Here is a 21,631-nt window from a genome sequence, read left to right as displayed (position 1 = left end):
CTTGAGTGCTGGAATGTTTACCACACACACGATGCAGCACACAGCTCTCCAAATTATGATGGAAGTCAAGAAACTTTGAAAATTCAGAATATTTATCCACTCGCAAGTATGATGGTCAATGAAATGTTTTCTCCAATGCATACTGCAATGGCATGAATCAGTCAAAAAAGAACTATTCTGCATTTTCTTAATGACAATTTTGTTCTACCAAATGAATGACAACCATGCACTGCCTGCTCCCTGGTGTGGGTTTTCTGGAATTATTAAATGTCTGACATATCACATAAGCTCTCTGCCTCTTCCCACACACTTCAAACCACAGTTAACATGCCCTCTAGAGAAAGTTGGGAACCTCTGCTTTCCAACACGATCAGACACAGTTACAGAACAGACCTCCTCACGAGGGCCAGTCACTATGCTAAGTGGCCACCTCCAGGGGCAGACCTGCAGGACCTTCCTGTACTCATTCTTACACAGAATGACTCCACAGAATGCCAACTGGTACAGCCTGCTGACATGATAAAGACAGCTCTATAACTTGTCTCCCTCTGTGGGGAAGCCAGTCCCAGGAGCTGCAGCATTTAGCATTCAGCTTCTTCTTAAATAAGATTCATTGGGTTTTCCTCAGTTGAGGAAACAGTTCAGTTCAGTCGCTCAAGTCATGTCCGACTCTTTGCGACCCCGTGAACTGCAGCACGCGAGGCCTCCCTGTCCATCATCAACTCCCAGAGTTTACATAAACTCATGTCCATTGAGTCAGTGATGCCATCAAACCATCTCATCCTCTGTCATCCCCTCCTCCTCCTGCCCTCAATCTTTCCCAGCATCAGGGTCAGGGTCTTTACAAATGCCATAAAGTCAAGATGAGGTCATAATGGGTATGACCAAGAGATTTTGCTACAGGTGCCTCCAGAGGGACCTTTAAAAACTGATACTGAGTTAGACTTCTCACCAAAATAAGGTTGAATAGATGAAGCCACATTCAAAAGAGCACACACTGTATTATTTCAGTTACACAAAGTTCCAAAGCAGGCAAAAACCAATGGATGGTAACACAATGTGAGAACGTACAAGGGACTTCTGGGTGGCTCTTGACTTGGGTGATACTTACACAGGTGTTTTAAAATTCAATATTTGTATATTTATCACCTGTACTTACTTAACAAACACAAGTTCTGGAAAAGAAGCCTCAGGCTTCTGAACATTTGTTCAAGTAAAGGGGGCAGAGCCAGAGAGAGAAGGGTGCAGAGAGTCACAGGGATAGCTCTGGTTTCCTTGGGGCAAACAACAAGATTTCTAATACAACGCTACTCATCTTAAACTACTTTTTAAAAGGCCTGGCACGTTTTACCAAACACAAAGAGAATCTCAAAATATGCCTAGAGAAAGATCCATTAGTCATTTCTTTCAACAAGCATACTCTCCACATAAAGCTGTTCTTAGCAGAAGTACATAGTTCAATGCAATGGAAGTGATTCCTATGATATTGGTTAAAGCACTGTCTGTGGGTCATTTCAAATACCATTTTTAAAGGCATCTACTCAGAGCCCCAACAGGGCATTTGATCTACAGACCAACCTTAGTACTTTCTCAAGTAAGAACAAAATAAGAATGTGTATTATTTTTCTTTTTAATACTGTTTTCAAGGCTTCAGCCTGGATGGAAGGGAGTTTGGGGAAGAATGGACACATGTATATGTATGACTGAGTCCCTCTGCTGTCCACCTGGAACAATCTCAACACTGTAAATCAACTATACTCCAATACAAAATAAAAGGTTTAATTAAAAAAATATTTCATCTTTCCAATTAAAACCCTGAAAACTAGCCACCAGGAATCTATCACTTATATGAATATTTTCTACAAAGTGAGCAATTTTATCAAATTTGTGTAGTACAGACTGAAGCTTGCTTTCTAAAACATTTATTTATTTATCTGGCTGCACTGGGTCTTAGTTGTAGCACATGTGATCTTTAGTTGCAGTAGACAAACTCTTAGTTGTGGCATGTGGGATCTAGCTCCCTGACTAGGGATCTAACCCAGGCCTCCAGCATTGGGAGTGAGAAGTCTTAGCCACTGAACCACCAAGGAAGTCCCCAGATAGTTTTGTTTTGTTTTTAAATGAGTATAAAGGTTTACAAGTGTTAGCTGCTCAGTCATGTTTAACTCTTTGTGACCCCATGGACTATAGCCCACAAGGCTCCTCTGTCCATGGAATTCTCTAGGCAAGAATACTGGAGTGGGTAGCCATTCTCCTCTTCAGGGGTTCTTTCTGACCCAGGGATCGAACCTGGGTCTCTCACATTGCAGGCAGATTCTTTACTGTCTGAGCCACAAGAGAAGCCCAAGGTTTGTAAGACTCCAGGCTGTAGTTTCAACTCCAATTAAAATTTATACAGGGTTTAAAAAAAGAAACCCTTCCCCTAGAGAAGGAGAAAAGACAACCAGATTCCGTTTCCAGGTGCTTCATTACAATAATCTTTATTATTACCAGTAGAAGAGAAGCAGACTGGAAAAACTGTTTTTGGCAAACCTCTGATACTGCGGTTCTTCTGCTATGAATTTTTTTTTAAACAGAAGAGTATGTTTTATAACAACATCCGCTGGATCATTGAAAAAGCAAGAGAGTTCCAGAAAAACATCTATTTCTGCTTTATTGACTATGCCAAAGCCTTTGACTGTGTGGATCACAATATACTGTGGAAAATTCTTCAAGAGATGGGAATACTAGACCACCTGACCTGCCTCTTGAGAAACCTGTAAGCAGGTCAGGAAGCAACAGTTAGAACTGGACATGGACCAACAGACTGGTTCCAAATAGGAAAGTGAGTACATTGAGGCTGTATATTGTCAACCTGTTTATTTAACTTATATGCAGAGTACATCATGAGAAATACTGGACTGGATGAAGCACAAGTGGGAATCAAGATTGCCAGGAGAAATATCAATAACCTCAGATATGCAGATGACACCACCCTTATTGCAGAAAGTGAAGAACTAAATTGCCTCTTGATGAAAGTGAAAGAGGAGAGTGAAAAAGTTGGCTTAAAGCTCAACATTCAAAAAACTAAGATCATGGTATCCGGTCCCATCACTTCACGGCAAATAGATGGGGAAACAGTGGAAGCAGTAGCTGACTTTATTTTTTTGGGCTCCAAAATCACTGCAGATGGTGACTGCAGCCATGAAATTAAAAAAGATGCTTATTCCTTGGAAAGAAAGTTATGACCAACCCAGACAGTATATTAAAAAGCAGAGACATTACTTTGTCAACAAAGGTCCATCTAGACAAGGCTATGGTTTTTCTAGTAATCATGTATGGATGTGAGAGCTGGACTATAAAGAAAGCTGAGTGCCAAAGAATTAATATTTTTGAACTGTGGTCTTGGAGAAGACTCTTGAGAATCCCTTGGACTGCAAGGAGATCCAATCCAGTCCATCCTAAAGGAGCTCAGTCCTGGGTGTTCATTGGAAGGACTGAAGTTGAAGCTGAAACTGCAGTACTTTGGCCACCTGATGCGAAGAGCTGACTCATTGGAAAAGACCCTGATGCTGGGAAAGATTGAGGGCAGGAGGAGAAGGGGAAGACAGATGATGAGATGGTTGGATGGCATCACCGACTCAATGGACATGAGTTTGGGTAAACTCTGAGAGTTGGTGATGGCCAGGGAGGCCTGGTGTGCTGCAGTTCATGGGGTCGCAAAGAGTTGGACATGACTGACTGACTGAACTGAATTGAATGTTTTACAAATACATTTTTCTGTGAAATGATAGTTGATTTGGACATTATGGTCAATCTTTCAAGTATGTCCTGAAATTCAAGGAATCTTTTTTTCTAATAAAAGACTCACATTTTTAATATTTATGATAAAGTCTTAAGATTTATCAACTCCTTCACTTTTTATGATTTAAGCTTCCAATTTCACATAAGAAACTATTCTCACCACTCTTCAAACTTACTCTGGGACTTTACTCTACACATTGTTCCTGCAGGAGGTAAGCAAGCTATCAGATTATATCACTTAACCATCTCCTCATCTTCCAGAGGCCATACTCACTTATGTCTCTAATTTGTTTTTAAATAAATTTGCTTCTTATATAAAATTTCTACAGAAAATCCCTAAATAACAGTAAAAGTGAATAAGACATCATCTGAAACTCTTGGACCTAGATGAGTTCCAAAATTCCAGTTTGTTTTATACCATCAGAAAGGTGATTCTGGACCTGTAATATTATACTATGCATTACTTAACACCACCAGCAACAATCTGTAATCACATAGACTAATATTTCTATGCAAGATGTACGGTTAGTCACTCCAAGTTGAATAAATGTTATAAATGGCCTCAGGTCACCAGTTGAATTTAGGTCAGTCAGGTTGTACTGTCCGTTGCCCTGAAAATACTTCTGCTTTCAGAACTTTGTTGGTTTCAGAACTGAAGAACTGAGGTCACGGGGTGGTGGACACAGACCAGAAGCAAGCAGACTGAGCTGCAGTGCCCAGGTCCAAAGTCAGTCTTTTGACAAATATTTATTGACCATCTTCTATGCGCCAGGTTTGGTGGATGTAATGGTGAATATAAAACACTGTCTTTGCTCTGAGGATCATATCATCTTAGTCTGAACTTGGCAAGGAAGAAGATATCCTACGAGAGTGAAGGACATCTATGATAAGGATCAGCCTGGGGTGCCCCAGGCATTGAAGAGACAGTCTATTCCCACATATAATTCCATAGGAAAACCATTTTATGCCTTAAAATCAGGGTAAGACGAAAGTCCTAATTCAGCCTAGATTGACTACTTCAATGCTTATCTTAAATTTTTAAATATCAGATTCTTGGAGAGAAGCAATAGTTATTTCTTCTCTTCTGCCCCTTCTGTGTGAGTCTGTATACCAATGTTTACAGGCTTTATTATTCACAAATTCCATATTGGTAAATCTGACTACTTGTCACAGTTCTCAGTAGCCTCAAAATCAATACTCCTCAGCCTTATGTAGTCATTCATGGTTGCACAGAGAGCAGTGGGCATCTTCAATACCCAGCACACATATCCTGAGGGATGACTGGATACAGCTCTACCTTCTTGTTTCAGTTTTCATACTATAAATAGGGTCCTTCTTCACGGTCAATTTAGTGCCATGGTTTTTGCATCTGGGGGCTTTTGTTGACAATTTTCCTGTATATCATGGTCTCCAAGTTCAATGTTGAACTGTTGTCTACTGCCCAAAGCCTAGAATGTGTCTTATGAAGAAAACATATGTTCTTAGATAAGCTTTGTTCAGGCATGAGTTATGGTGCTGTTGGCCATGAGTTCACTGTGAATGAATCAATAATATTGGTATATATGAAATAAAGTGTCTTTAAGCAGAAACACTAATAAAACAAGGCTATGCACTGATTGGTTGATGAAAATGTTGTGACCAGAGGCTCACAAGAAACTAACCGTGTATTTCAATAGTTGCAAGTTTGCTAATTGAGTGTCTGCCAACAACTTTATATAACATACTTCTGTAAATGATGAAAGGTGACTATAACTAGGTATTGGCCATGAGACCAGAAGAAGGGGTCAACCATTTCAGGTTTGGAATGGTGGTAACAAAGTGAAGACAGTAGACAAGGTTTGCTCTTACAGAACAGGTCGTCTAAACTGAAATGGTCTCAAGGACTATGAGAAGCAGTCCAGGGTAGAAAAACAGGAAGAAGCACATGGGAATGGTAGCATCACAGAACAAGGAGAACAGCACCATTGGTCCATGGCTCCATCCTCAGACCATGGGACAGGTTGACTGCATTCCACAGGAACTAAACATTCTATCTTGGTATGTGGCAGAAAGGAGAGATGCATGGAAGAGGGTCTATTTATAAGAGACCCTGACTCTCAGAACACAAATTCCAAAATGCCCATGGTTTCAAGTCATCTTTCCTGCCTCTCTCTCTTAATTCTTCCAGACAGAAATATTGATAAAAGCATGGAGAGCCTTCAGTGTGAGTCAGGTGCCACCAACTCCTGTGCGTCACAAGAACAGATTTCTCCTAACCCCAATCCAGGACCATGTCAAGACCAGCTTGGTCAGTGGCTCAGCACACCACACTACATCCTGCTGCGCACAACCACCTCTTGCATGAAGGGAATAGACATAAAAGTCCACTCAATTCAGGCTTGGAGTACTCAGTGACTGATTTGGGAAGTCTTGGATTTGAAAGCCAGACTGGACAACAGTGCCAACAAGCATTCATCTACAGAAAATCAAAATTGGGGAAGGCTGATTTTCTTAATGCTTATTTATATTCTCTCAAAAATTACTTCAACTAAAGTGAAAAGCATTTGCCTATCAGAACATTCTCAAGTGGCACCCCCCAGCCCATCTAAGGGGAATTTTAAAATAGTTTTAATAAGAGCAATTGATGTCAATGACATATTTAGCTTCTCTCTTTAATAAAGCCTTGCTACTTAAAGTATAGTCCCTTGCTACTTAAAGTATGGACCAGTAGCAGCAGTATTACCCCAGAACTTGTTAGAATTACAAAATCAGAATCTGCATTTTAACTAGCTCCCAGGGGACCTGTTTGCTCAATAAAGTCTCAGAAGCATTAAGTCAGATAGCTGTGACCATCATCTTCATCAGAATGAAGATTATGACCTTACACTTTATGGCTTCAACATCACTGACTCAATCTGATCAAACACCTGGGAGGGTGGGAGCAGCATGAGGCTCTCCCTGAGTCCTGGGGGTCAGCTCTCGAGGGTAAAGCATTTGCTTTCCCTTTACAGGCTCTGTCCTAGCCCTCTCTTACCTGGAGCATAAACCTGAATCTTCAGCCTGCAGCCACTCAGCAACCATGGCTCCAGGTCAAAGGTGCAAGGAACCCTTCTCTAATGGCCCTTTGGCTCAAGGTTCTCCCTGCGACCCTTTCTTCTAGGCCAGCTTAATCCTGAGGCTCAGTCTCAGAAATACCTTATCTCTCTGCCCTGAGTCTACAAAGCGAAGGTCAGCTGCTATCTTGTGCAGAATCTTCAACGTCCACAGGGACTGCTACCAAGGTCAGGCTCCAAAAGTCTGCCCTGATCCCTCTGCCGTCCAAATAGCCCCAATACCTTGCCTGCCTTCCCCAACCTCCACCCATTACTTCACCTGGACCGTCCTACAAGTAACCTCTGCCTACAGGTCTCAATGAAACAATGTAGCAGGTGAATTTTTTCATTCATTCATTCATTCAATAAACATTTACTGAAAGTACTATGTGCCCAAGGACTGAGCAAAACACATAAGGATCCTCGTGTTCATGGAGCTTATACTTTGCAGGAAAAGGTAGACAATAAATGTGCCACATGGTGTAAGTGCTATGGGGAAGAGAGAGCTAAAAAGCGGCCTAGGAGTGCTAAGGACAGAGGAGGTTCCATTTTTATAAGTGTTTAGAAAAGACCTCACTGAAAGGTGACAAAAAGACCAAATACACTGAACAGCCTGAAGTTTGGGACCTGGCTTTACTCTTTCTTTATACTAATCCATTTCTTCCCGGCTTGAGCCTCCAGCCCACAGAGTATAGCACTCAAACTGACTCCCTGTTTCCAGTCCTAAGAGCCATATGGATATCAATTCCCATGTGGTTGTCTAATCTCCAGATACACAGATCATGTATCTATGCCTAGACAACTGCTTCTCCTACCTGCCTTCACCTAAGCCTGATAGTCTACCTGTGCAGTCCCATGTTCATGGGACGTGACAACATGCGACTTTGTTTCTAAAAAGGAAGACCCAGAGGTTTAGGAAAAGAGGAGAAAAATTCTGCCAGAATTTTACAGTATTTCATATGATAAATATAAGCTATATAAAACTACTTGAGGGCTCAAGAATGTATCCTTCTACAGCGAAATTTTCTCTGCTAAGAAACAATGAAAGATGACATAGGAAGACCTCATGCTCAGCCACCAGGGAAACAAGGGCAAAGATTACAGCAGATCCATGCATCTGATATGAATGAAGGATAGGGCACTAGAGGCACAATCAATTCTCCTTTAAAAAAAAAAATTCTCCTAAGGATTGAGCAAGCTACTCTGTTAAGGTCTACACAACTGCAGGTTGGAAGGAACCTACTGAGCCCAGGGTCATCCAGCGGAGCTTCATGTAATGATGCATGATCCTAGATCTGTACTATCCAATATGCTACCCACAAGACACACGTGCCAACTGAGCAATGAAATGTCCAGTGTGGCTGAGGAGTTGAATCCCAAATTGCATTTTATTTTAATTAATTTACACTAAAATAGCCTTGGAAGGCTATGAATATAAAATTGGACCACATAATTAAAATCTAAAACCCTAATTTTCTGTGACAAAGATGAGACCTAGACAAAGCTAAGACCCACTGGGCTACCTCAACTTGGAGCATGAATATTCCATACAAGCACCAGACTGGAGGCTTTTCAAGCTGCGTTCACATGCATGAGCCCATGTGATTCTTTCTTCAGCCACACAGGCTAAGCCAGGACTCTTCACACTTAAAAGACTCTCCACACTTTACCATGGCTCACAGGGCAACACGTGCCTGATACTAGAGGGAAAATCCGGGGGTAGCCTGGGCTTCTAACACACGCACCTGCTGTGTGCTGGCTCCCAGGAAGCAGTGACATCAGCTGGGTACTCAGAGAGCTTATCACCCATGTGAAACGAGATGCTGGAAGACTGCACTGGCCAGGAGAACTACTGAAGAATCTTTCCTATGTTGGGGGACACAATCCTTGACCAAACTTTTATGCAAATCAAATTTTCTAGGATACAATTACACTTGGTTCTCTATTTTAGGGTAGTAACCATGACTTTCAAAAACTAGGACTCAACTAGTTTGTTGGACATCTCTTTAAAATCCTATGTTCACTTTAGCATCAAAACATACAGGCAAAAACTCTGCTATAATTAGAACTGAAGAGTTGCCAAGATGTCCAATAGACCCAAATTACTATCTACAAAAATTACTGATTACTAAAAATAAGAATGAAAAAGTGGCTCCAAGATATCATTTGACTAAGTACAGGCATACACAGCACAAGTGAAACCCCCAGTTAGATGGCTGTGAAAAACAAACCTGCTGGCTGAACAGCATTTCATGTTCCTACAAGAACTAGATGCAAAGGCCTAATTATGGTTTGATTCAAACGATGTTATCAAAACACTTCCCACGTGGCGTGAGAGATGTAAGTGCTTTTCTCCTTTCATTCTTTGTTGGGGCATCCGGGTGGGTTTTTTCTTGGAGCCATCTCACTCCAACGAGATGAATCCAGTCCCACCAGGAGCACTTGACAAAAAAGCAGGGTTGGCTGTCAGCAGGGAGTGCGAGGCTGGGCTTTGATCACAGCTGAGCTCCCACCTGCTTAAAAAGGCAGCCATGGAGCTTCCTCCTCTTGCTCAAAAACACAAGAAATCGGCAGAGATAAGCTGACAGGGAAAACATTACACAAATCGCTGACCCTGCTGCAGGCAGAGAAGAGCTGCCTCTGCTCGGCTTTGATTTTCTGGAGCTGAGCCTGAGGGTAGAGGCGGCTGGACTTTCTTCTTTCCCGGGGCTTCCCATGGCAAGGTGCGTGCAGACAGAACCCTGAGGAATACCAAGTGTGGAAGAAAGGGAAACAAAGAAAGAAACAAAAAAGAAGCCAGACTAAACTAAACCGTGGTGGAGAGCTGCCATCAGCAGCCAGGAGGAAAGATCACATCCCTAGTGAAAAGCAACGAGGGTTTTACAGATTTTGGGGAAACCACGCCAAGCCAGGAGCTCTGGCTGTGATCTCTGTAGTGCTACTGTCCTGCTGAGTGAAGCAAATAAGTACATGCCTGAAGTCCTCCTGATGCATGTTCTACTTCTATTGTTTAGTTTGTTTCCAAAGAAGAAAATAAGAGCGTGCCTACCCGTGTTCAGGAGTGGTGTTGGAAACAGAGCAACAAACAACCAGCAGCTCTTTCCTTGACACACACCATGACCATTCTCAACTTCATAAGCGACCTGTTTGCTGCTTAAGGGTCATCTACAGTTTGCCTTTTTAAGTGGATTTAAAATGAGTCACTAGGTTTACTGGTGTGCGCTTCATCAGTATTTAGCTTCCAAAATTAAGCCCACTATAAAGTGGTCACTGGTGTCATTCAAGTACCACACTGATTGAGGGCCTGAGATGTGTGGGGCAGATTTCCAGCCTGAGCAGCGCAGTAGTGCATAAGCAAAGCCTGGCTCCTGCTCGCATGGAGCTTGCAGTTTGGCAGGAAGAAAGGACAAGGACATCTGAGCCATTCTCAGAGCCTGTATCCATGAGGCCAAGGTCACAAACTCTGCTGCCCTCACCAGCTAGGCAGATGGAGCCGCAAGGAAGTGGAGGGAGTCTGGGGCAGAATGAAGACACTTATTCCGCATGATGGAGACAGCTGGCCTCAGTTCCAGCCAATTGTCACCATGTGGGAACATGGGCTCAGCAACTGCCAGAATTTCCAGTAGTTCAAGAGCAGCTGTAAATCCAGACTTTGACAGAAAATCTACCAATTTCTAAGTGCTGACAACCAATTAGAAGTTTTAGAAAACTGAGTACCAACAGTGACCCAATGGCTGCCTGCTTGCAATCCTTACATTCTGCAAACTTTTATGCATCTTCCCACTGCTCCAACCTACTCTCAATACCCCAACATGTTCCCACTACACTGGTGTGACCAGTTTGCTACTTGTCTCACTCCCAGCACAACTGTTTTAACTGTGGGGATTTGTCTTGCACACCTCCCTCCTTTCTCTCTGTGCCTAATTAGATCCCACCCATCTTTACTTCCCAGGTCAAGACCCTCCTACTCCACCCAGTCCTGTAGACCACTCCAAGTTCCCTCTTCTCTGAGTCAATATCTTTCTTACAACTGTATCACTGGCAACAAGGCAGGGATTCACTCTACAATCCTCTAACTCTTCTATTTGCATATCTTATCTCCCCAAGAAGACTAAATGCTCAATAATAGAAACCACACTAGAAATCCATCAACAGAGATGGAGTATGCAGTGTTAATGGAGATGGAGGGTTAATGATCTGGAAGACAACAAGGATTGACCGACCACAGCAAGGTGGTTAAGAGCTTAGGTTCTGAAGACAAGCAGGCCTAGGTTTCTTTATCTCTTTGAGCTTCAGTTTCCATACCTGGGGGACAGGTATGGAAACATACCTGTTATGGGGACATAACGCAAATAATATAAAACCTGTGAGATTAAGAGACTATTTTTAAAATGCATAAATACATATAAAGCACTTAGCACAATGCCTGGCATGCAGTAGTGAAAGTCACTCAGTCGTGTCCAACTCTGCAACCACATGGACTATATAGGCCATGGAATTCTCCAGCCCAGAACACTGAAGTGGGTAGCCTTTCCCTTCTCCAGGGGATCTTGCTAACCCAGGGATTGAACCCAGGTCTCCTACATTGCAGGAAGATTCTTTACCAGCTGAGCCACAGTAAGCTCTTATTATCATGGACTAATAGCTCAATTCAGCCAATAGCATTGTTAAGCAAGCATTGCATCAATAGAGGAACTTTCTTGTTTGCAAACTATTAATTGACCACTTATTCTTTGCTAACATTCTCTAAGCATACTGAATGTGTCAGCTCATCCACTTTCTTAATTTTACCTATTTTACGGATAGCTGAGGCACAGAAAGGTTAAATCACTTGTCTAGGCTACACAGATCTGAACCCAGCCAACCGGCTCCCGTACTCTTAACCACGATACTCAATAGCAAGGGACATCTTTCTGACAACAACCTTTTCAAATCAAAAGCAGGATTACACTCTGTGGACAATGGTTTAAGAGGACAGAGTGATCAGGGCTTGGTTTGAGCCAAACTATATTTTAGAAGTTCCAAGAAGAAGCAATTTGCTTCTCTGTCAGTTTGACCAAGGGCTATCTGTCCTATAAAATGAAAATAATGAGGAAAAAAGAAAACTGTTTAGGAAGTACTATAAAATTATAAATATCATTCAGTCAGTTCAGTTCAGTTGCTCAGTTGTGTCCAACTCTTTGCAACCCCATGAGTCGCAGAACACCAGGCCTGCCTGTCCACCACCACTCCCCGAGTTTACTCAAACTCATGTCCATCGAGTCGGTGATGCCATCCAGCCATCTCATCCTCTGTCATGCCCTTCTCCTCCTGCCCCAACCCCTCCCAGCATTAGGCTCTTTTCCAATGAGTCAACTCTTTGCATGACGTGGCCAAAGTATTGGAGTTTCAGCTTCAGCATCAGTCCTTCCAATGAACACCCAGGACTGAGCTCCTTTATTTATTTATTTATTTTTATTAGTTGGAGGCTAATTACTTTACAATATTGTAGTGGTTTTTGTCATACAAGCAGACAGATGAATGGATAAGGAAGCTGTGGTACATATACACCATGGAATATTACTCAGCCATTAAAAAGAATTTATTTGAATCAGTTCTAATGAGATGGATGAAACTGAGCTCCTTTAGGATGGACTGGTTGGATCTCCCTGCAGTCCAAGGGACTCTCAAGAGTCTTCTCCAACACCACAGTTCAAAAGCATCAATTTTTCGGCACTAAGCTTTCTTCTTCACAGTCCAACTCTCACATCCATACATGATTACTAGAAAAACCATAGCCTTCACTAGATGGACCTTTGTGGCAAAGTAATGTCTCTGCTTTTTAATATGCTACCTAGGTTGGTCATAACTCTCCTTCCAAGGAGTAAGCGTCTTTTAATTTCATGGCTGCAATCACCATCTGCAGTGATTTGGAGCCCCAAAAAATAAAGTCTGACACTGTTTCCACTGTTTCCCCATCTATTTGCCATGAAGTGATGGGACCAGATGCCATGATCTTAGTTTTCTGAATACTGAGCTTTAAGCCAACCTTTTCTACTCTCCTCTTTCACTTTCCTCAAGAGGCTTTTCAGTTCCTCTTCACTTTCTGCCATTATCATTATGGAAGGCAAAACCTCACATAGATTAATACTAACAGAAAAGGCATTTTGCTGATCATAGAAAAAACCTGAAAAGGAATCAGAACAATGTTTCTAGCTCTCAATAGCCACAGAGAAGACAGGAAAAAGGGAAATGCATCTTGCCTAACTTTGAGAAGGTGAAGAAGAAAAGTGGTGAAATCAGACAGTGAACTCAAAATCCATGAACTGTGGGCATTAGGAGATAAAGTGGTATCCCCAGGAGTTGGTATCAGTTCATGAAAACAGATGCCATCCCTTGGAGTGGCCTGAGCCTAGGAGCCCTGGGCAAAGACTGTGCCTGGGTTCTAAGAAGGCATATGACAGTCTCCTACAGCTTCTTTATGGATGAAAATACAGAACATGAGATATATGGTTATAAAGCTGACTGGACTCACATTTGACATCACCGATTGACTGCCATCTGAAGGAAGTAATCTAGTGGGAGAATAAAAAGTTTTGATGTTAGACTTCCTCATTCCACATGTATTCACTGTCTTAGATGAAAACCCAGAATGTTCATTCTAATTCCTTAAGGTTAGAAGCCTTACCAATTCCTCTTCAATTCCCCAGTGCCACATCTCATGCTTCACACACTAACAGAGCTCCCAAAATGGTTACTTAATGGATTTCAGGAGTCAAGTTTGCAAAGAGTGTTACGAAACTAAAAATATCCAGAAAAGATCAGGAAATAGCTGGGATGACAGCTTATAACTCCAGAAAGATTTAAAGCAGGTAGACGGGACAAAACAAAATCCAGTAAGATAAAAATCAAGGAAACAAAGTTCTTAATAGCTGATACAAGAGAAATTATAATTAATTAAACAATGATGTCTGAGAAAAAATTCCAAGGGTTAGGGTTAATGGTAAACTAAAAGTAAGTAGTGTGTTGAGGTTTCCAACTGTAAGTAGAAGAGCTCCTAGATCGTATGAACACAAGAGTGGTGATAAAAAATGAGAGCAACAGCTCTTTTCTATTTCCTGGCCAAACCTAGAGGATTATACTTATCTTGGAGGGTGTTTTAAAAGGGTATTGGCCCGAAAAAGGAGGGGAGGAGTTAGTGACAAAGTACAGTTTGCTTTTTAAAAAGAGACCAAGAAGGGCAAAGCAGTAGAAATTTGGGACCTTTAAGAATCATTTAAAGGCAGAAGAGCCTAATCTAGAATATTTGGAAGAGATACAATAGCAATCCTCTAGATAAATAAAAACAGATATTTGAATAAAAAATGAACTTATTCTGTACGGGTGCAGAATTAAAACTAATATGAAAAGAGTAGATTTCATCCAATTCAAAGGAGAACTCTCAAACAATCTAAGGTGCTTCCAAGTGGAATCAGTCTATCTTCCATCAGTCAGTCCCTAGACATGCCAAGTGGTTCATGCAGGGGACTAGAAACCATAAACAATACATATACACATGCACACATACACACAGAGTTAGAAAAACAAATTCAGCATCACTATTTAAATAATGCTTCTTAATCAAAATACACTTATCCCAGGAATGCAAGGCCCAATTTAAGTTAGAAATTTTAAAAATGTCATTCATTCAGTTCAGTTCAATCGCTCAGTCGTGTCCGACTGTTTGCAACCCCATGAACCGCAGCACATCAGGCTTCCCTGTCCATCACCAACTCCCGGAGTTCACCCAAATCCATATCCACTGAATCAGTGATGCCATCCAACCATCTCATCCTCGGTCGTCCCTTCTCCTCCTGCCCTCAATCTTTCCCAGCATCAGAGTCATTTCAAATGAGTCAGCTCTTCACATCAGGTGGCCAAAGTACTGCAGTTTCAGCTTCAACATCAGTCCTTCCAATGAACACCCAGGGCTGATCTCCTTTAGGATGGACTGGTTGGATCTCCTTGCAGTCCAAGGGACTCTCAAGAGTCTTCTCCAACACCACAGTTCAAAAGCATCAATTCTTCAGTGCTCAGCTTTCTTCACAGTCCAACTCTCACATCCATACATGACCACTGGAAAAACCATAGCCTTCACTAGATGGAACTTTGTTGACAAAGTAATGTCTCTGCTTTTCAATATGCTGTCTAGGTTGGTCATAACTTTCCTTCCAAGGAGTGTCTTTTAATTTCATGGCTGCAGTCACCATCGCAGTGATTTTGGAGCCCAGAAAAATAAAAGTCAGCCACTGTTTCCCCATCTATTTGCCATGAAGTGATGGGACCAGAAGCCATGGTCTTAGTTTTTTGAATGTTGAGCTTTAAGCCAACTTTTTCATTCTCCTCTTTCATTTTCATCAAGAGACTCTTTGGTTCTTCTTCACTTTCTGCCATAAGGGTGGTGTCATCTGCATATCTGAGGTTATTGATATTTCTCCTGGCAATCTTGATTCCAGCTTGTGCTTCATCCAGCCCAGCGTTTCTCATGATGTACTCTGCATATAAGTTAAATAATCAGGGTGACAATATACAGCCTTGACGTACTCCTTTTCCTATTTGGAACCAGTCTGTTGTTCCATGTCCAGTTCTAACTGTTGCTTCCTGACCTGCATACAGGTTTCCCAAGAGGCAGGTCAGGTGGTCTGATATTCCCATCTCTTGAAGAATTTTCCACAGTTTATTGTGATCCACACAGTCAAAGGCTTTGGCATTGTCAATAAATCATAAATAGATGTTTTTCTGGAACTCTCTTGCTTTTTCGATGATCCAGCGGATGTTGGCAATTTGATCTCTGATTCCTCTGCCTTTTCTAAATCCAGCTTGAACATCTGGAAGTTCAGCGGATGTTGGCAATTTGATCTCTGGTTCCTCTGCCTTTTCTAAATCCAGCTTGAACATCTGGAAGTTCACGGTTCACGTATTGCTGAAGTCTGGCTTGGAGAATTTTGAGTATTATTTTACTAGCGTGTAAGATGAGTGTAATTGTGCAGTAGTTTGAGCATTCTTTGGCATTGCCTTTCTTTGGGATTGGAACGACAACGGACCTTTTCCAGTCCTGTGGCCACTGCTGGGTTTTCCAAATTTGCTGGCAAATTGAGTGCAGCACTTTCGCAGCATCATCGTTCAGGACTAAAAATAGCTCAACTAGAATTCCATCAACTCCACTAGCTTTGTTTGTAGTGATGCTTCCTAAGGCCCACTTGACTTCACATTCCAGGATGTTTGGCTCTAGGTGAGTGATCACACCATCATGACTATCTGGGTTGCGAAGATCTTTTTTGTACAATTCTTCTGTGTATTCTTGCCACCTCTTCTTAATACCTTCTGCTTCTGTTAGGTCCCTACCATTTCTGTCCTTTATTGAGCCTATCTGCATGAAATGTTCCCTTGGTATCTCTAATTTTCTTGAAGAGATCTCTAGTCTTTCCCATTCTGTTGTTTTCCTCTATTTCTTTGCATTGATCACTGAGGAAGGCTTTCTTATCCTTGCTGTTCTTTGGAACTGTGTATTCAAGTGGGTATGTCTTTCCTTTTCTTCTTTGCTTTTTGCTTCCCTTCTTTTCACAGCTATTTGTAAGGCCTCCTCAGACATCCATTTTGCTTTTTTGCATTTCTTTTTCTTGAGGATGGTCTTGATTCCTATTTCCTGTACAATGTCACGAACCTCCAACCATAGTTCATCAGGCACTCACTCTATCAGATCTAGTCCCTTAAATCTATTTCCCACTTTCACTGTATAGTCATAAGGGATTTGATTTAGGTCATACCTGAATGGTTCAGTAGCAGATTAAAGAAGAAAATTCTTAAGATCATCCCAACAGATGAGGCAAATATGTGATAAAATCTGATGACCATTTGGGATTGTAACTCTTAGCAAAAACTATGAATAACAGGAACCTTTCTTAACATGATATAGGCTATCTACAAAAGCCTGCAGCAAACACCAATTTAATGGTGAATTGCTGAAAGTTTTTTCTAAAAGATAAAGAGCAAGATAAGAAGTACTTTACCACTACATCTATTCAGTATTTTACCGGAGGGTCTAGTCAGTCTAATATGATGAAGAAAAAGACAAAAGGAAATAAAAGATATAAAGATTGGAAAAGAAGAAATCTAACTGCTATTATTTGCGTTGCTATCATTTCCTATAGCAAAAACTGGGAAGAAACTGTATGTAAGTTGATAATAGAGTTTAACAAGGTAGCTGGATACAAAAATCAGTATTAAAAAATGAATTATATTTCTGCATATTTTAAACAAGAAGTTTGAAAATTAAATTTTTTTTAAATATACCATTTATAATAGCAAAGCAAAAACTAAAGCAGTAAATCTAGCAAAACATGTGTAAAGTTTTTATGGTGTATTATTATGCAATTTCATTAAAAGACATCTAAGAAAACTTAAGAGAGTCACACCATGTTATTGCAAAGAGATGAAATGTTTTGGTCTCCCCAAACTGATAAATAGATTCAAAGCAATTTCAGTCAAAGTATTATTCATGGAATTTGGCAACCTGATTCTAAGATACAAAGCTGCAGTAATTAAGAAAGTATGGTATTGGCACATGATAGACAAGTAAATCAGTGAAACTGAAGAGACAACCCAGAGGCAGATCTGTGTATATATGTAAACTTGATGTATGACAGAGTGAGCACTGCAGGATGCATGGGGAAAGGATAGACTATTTAATAAATAAAAGCCGGAATAAGGTTATCCATATGGGGAAAAAATGAAACTGGATCCCCTACCTCATAAAACATACAAAAATCAGTTCCAGGTGGACTAAAGACTTAGATGCTAAACTCAAGGGAATAAAATTTTAGAAGATACTATATGAGAATATCTTTATGACAAGCAAATCAAAAAACTTTCTTAAACAAGAAACAAAAAGCATACCTAAAAAGGAACATATTGATAAATCCTACAATGTTAAAATTAAAAACTTCTGTTTATATAGACACTACAAGGAGACTGGAAGATAAACTACAAAATGGGGGGAAATGTTTGCAACATATTTAATCAATAAAGGACTAGTATCCAGACTATCAGAGAAATCTAAAAATCAAAAAGAAAAAGATAGGCCTAATGAAAATTAGGCCAATACAACAGACAGATATTTCACAAAAGAAGGGACATGAATGGCTAAAAAATATATGAAAGGATGCTTAGATCCACTTGTTACCAAGAAAGTGAAAATTACAAAATAAACTCTTTCACAGCCTTGGAGGATGTCAAATTTTAAAATGTGAACAATACAAGTGCTGATATGAAGGATGAGCTATGGAATAAGTTGAAATAAATTGGTACAGCCACTTTGGAAAATAGTTTGGCATTACCCAGTAAAGTCTAACTGGCCTATAGCCATCCTCTGCATCCCAGCAATTCCACTCCAGAGTAAAAGGGCTTACTCAAAAAGTTGCACAAGTCTACCATGAAGCATGAACAAAGATGTTCAGAGCAGGATTCTTCTCATAACCCAAAGTGGGAACCATTCATCAACAATACAATACACATTACAATAAACAAACTGCAGTCGATTCACACAGCAGGAAAATAAACTATACCTATGTGCATCATCTTCCCTGGTGACTTTCCTGGTGGATCAGACAGTAAAGAATCTTCCTACAAGGTAGGAGACCCAGGTTCAATTCCTGGGTCAGGAAGATCCCCTGGAGAAGGGAACAGCAACCCAATATTCTTGCCTGGAGAATTCCATGGACAGATAAGCCTGGGGAGTAAAGTCCATGGGGTTGTAAAGAGTCGGACACGACTGAGTGACTAACACTTTCATTTTCTATATGCATCATCATGGATAAATCCAAAAAAAGAAAAAACATTATGTGAGAATTGCAAGTAACAGAAGAACACATACAGTATGATTCCATTTACATACAGTTCAGAAGCAAGTGAAACTAAAACTAAACTTGGGATAAATACATCGATGGCAAAACCATAAGGAAAAGCAAGGTAATGATTAACACAAAATTCAGAATTGTGGTCAGCAAACTGGGACTGCTCCCATAGGGTGCCTCCAGGAAACTGGTAATGCTCTGCTTCTTAGGATTGGTGGTAAATATATGCATGTTCACTTCTTATATTATTCTTAAAGTGTACACATGTATCTTATTGTAATATTTCATAAGAAAATATTTTTAAAAAATGAACTTTATAAACATACAAAAAAGGCAAATAAGCTAGATAACTGAACCCAATAGTTCCATTAAAGAATTAAAAAAAAAAATCCACAGAGGCAAAGAAAACTAACTATTAGTTTTAGCAGACCACCCCAAAAGAAGGTAAGTTCTGTAAATAAGAGGAATTTTTCTAACAAAAGTCAACAGCCTGAGAATTATTTTTCCCAAATGCGTTCTCATCACGTCTTCAGCTGTGCAAGCCACAAACTCAGGCATAATCTTCCATGATATCTCTTCCCTCTCTCCCCAAATTCATTTTAGTTTCTAAACTCTAATTTCCTGGTCAGGTTACATTCATCCTTTACAAGAATCTTTCTAGCTGGTACAACATGCAATTCACACTATTATCCTAGTGATCTCCCATCATGTACCCAAGATCTTTTTCCAGCTTCCCACTGCACTTAAGATAAAGATTCTTAACATTACACAGAAGCTACTCTACAGTCTGGGCCCTGCCTGAATCACCAGTCACATCCTGATCCATCCACACACACACACACCTTTTAGGTTTCAGACACTCTGGCTGAACATCCTATGTTCCTTCAGTTTCTTGAACACATATAAAATTCCCTCCTGCCACAAGGCCTCTGCAAGTAGTGGACTTACTACATTCTAGGTGAAATCCTAGAGTGCTAAAATTTACCACTTCTCTTAACTCCTGGTTGGGCAGATGGCTCAATAATTATTTTTTCAAATCAGTAATTAACAATGAAATAACAAAATCATTCTTCACAGAATCATACATCTTGAGAAAGAACCTCTATCTCATCCCACTCCCAGACCTATATAATCATCCATTTCAAATTTCAATCATTTTGCCTCATAATGATAGTCATCTTTTTGTTCTTTCATACTATAGGTTAACAACAAGAAGCTCAAAAGCAAAAGACAAAGCCTCTGTAGCCCAAAGTGTCCAAGAAATATGTGCTACCATTGTGACAAAGGCCCTGCCTTCCAAGTCAGGCTTCTCTCTCTCAACTAAGCAAACAGAACATACAACTTAAGCAGGAAGGGACCATTTCATAGCTAGCATACATCTCAAGCTCCAAAAGTTGAGTTTCTATGTCTTCAACTAAATTCAAGCAATTGGCAGAGGCTGACTGGAGTCCCTGAACCTCAACTGCAGTTTCTTAGGCAAAACAACCCCTTCCCAGCCATAATTCAGGCTGAGAATAAATATACTGCTTCCCTTTGGAAACAATGATGGTTGTTCCTCTAAACTTCAGACCACTATTTTTAAAAGTTTGGTACCCACAAAACATGATTTTTGCTACTGATTCATATATTAAATATTAGTGAAGCTGAATATTTTTCTTAATAAACACAGATCTATACAGTTTTCCTGCATGCTAAAAAGACTGTTTTCTGCTCTCCATGGCCTAAGATCACCTCACTTTGGAGGCGACTGCAATAGATTTGGAAAATAAACATCTAAATTGTAACCACAATTTTACAGTATTAGAAAACTATGCATGAAAAAGAGATAAGATAAACATAAAATAAAACTAGAAAACAGTACTCTTCTTGAAAATACTACATCATTTTAACAAAAGCAGAAGCTTCTAGGAGGAAAAGACAACACAAGCATGGAAGAGCTGACACTTTCCTTAGTGTAAACCTTCTAAAAGGCCACACTACGTGAAAACATCTAGAAATGGACCAGGAATTTGCTGAAACCCATCCGTTTAAAAAAAAATCTGTCAAATTCTCTCAATGTTCTATTAATATCTATATTTTACAAGATAAAAACTATTTCCTGGAAAGCTTTTTAAACTGAGAACAGCAAATAATCAATGATAAAATTATCTACAATAAATGTTATGCATCACTTACAATCAAGGAATAAACCACAGAGGCCCTTTTCCAACATAATTTCCCATCCCAAGCACAATACTCTCTAAAGCTCTATTTATAATTTTCCCAGCTTCTATTTATTCAGGAAAGTAGTCAGAGCAGGAAATGGGACCAGTCAAATGATCACAATCAATCTCATCACCTTCACAACATGCTGTGAATGTAATTAATCCTCTATTTATTTAGGGGACTTCACACCCCTTACATTAAGACAGCAACTCCCTGCTGGCTTAGGTTGAGATAATTATGTTATAACAAGGATTGGGTTTCAATCATATTTGGCAGAAGAAAAAGGAAACTGTACTTGAAGTTGTCAGTTTTTAAAAAAAAGCTTTCTTGTGACTCCATTCAAAGGACACTCTTGACAAAGCTCTTCTTAAACAGAGCACTTTCTAAGTACGATAACCACACATACACCACATTAATCAATGTAAGCCTCTTCTCTGAATGAGACGTGAAGACCATCCAAGCACAGGGAAAATTCTATCTGAAGCAGAAAATACTGGTTTACAAAAGCTGACTCCATCAATCCCCACCTGAACTCACTTGATCCTACAGGGCTTCTCCACTGAGAATCCTCCCAAGACCTTTGACATGCAAAAACTACATTAGAGCAAGGGAGGTGAAGGAACATACCAATTTGCTCACACAGTAGCTAATTATACTCCGTGAAAAGCCAAGGCTCCAGCAAGCCAAAACCAAGGATGTGAG

General features: G+C 40.4%; 1 protein-coding gene across 1 annotated transcript in view; it reads right to left on the bottom strand.

Moving 5' to 3' along the window:
- The window catches only part of SHQ1 (SHQ1, H/ACA ribonucleoprotein assembly factor), a 98,304-nt gene that overhangs the window by 12,406 nt on the left and 64,267 nt on the right, over nt 1–21,631 (bottom strand).

The sequence above is a fragment of the Odocoileus virginianus genome, chromosome 26, assembly GCF_023699985.2.
Source record: "Odocoileus virginianus isolate 20LAN1187 ecotype Illinois chromosome 26, Ovbor_1.2, whole genome shotgun sequence".
Lineage (NCBI taxonomy): Eukaryota > Metazoa > Chordata > Mammalia > Artiodactyla > Cervidae > Odocoileus > Odocoileus virginianus.
This window is presented reverse-complemented; position numbering and strand designations above follow the sequence as displayed.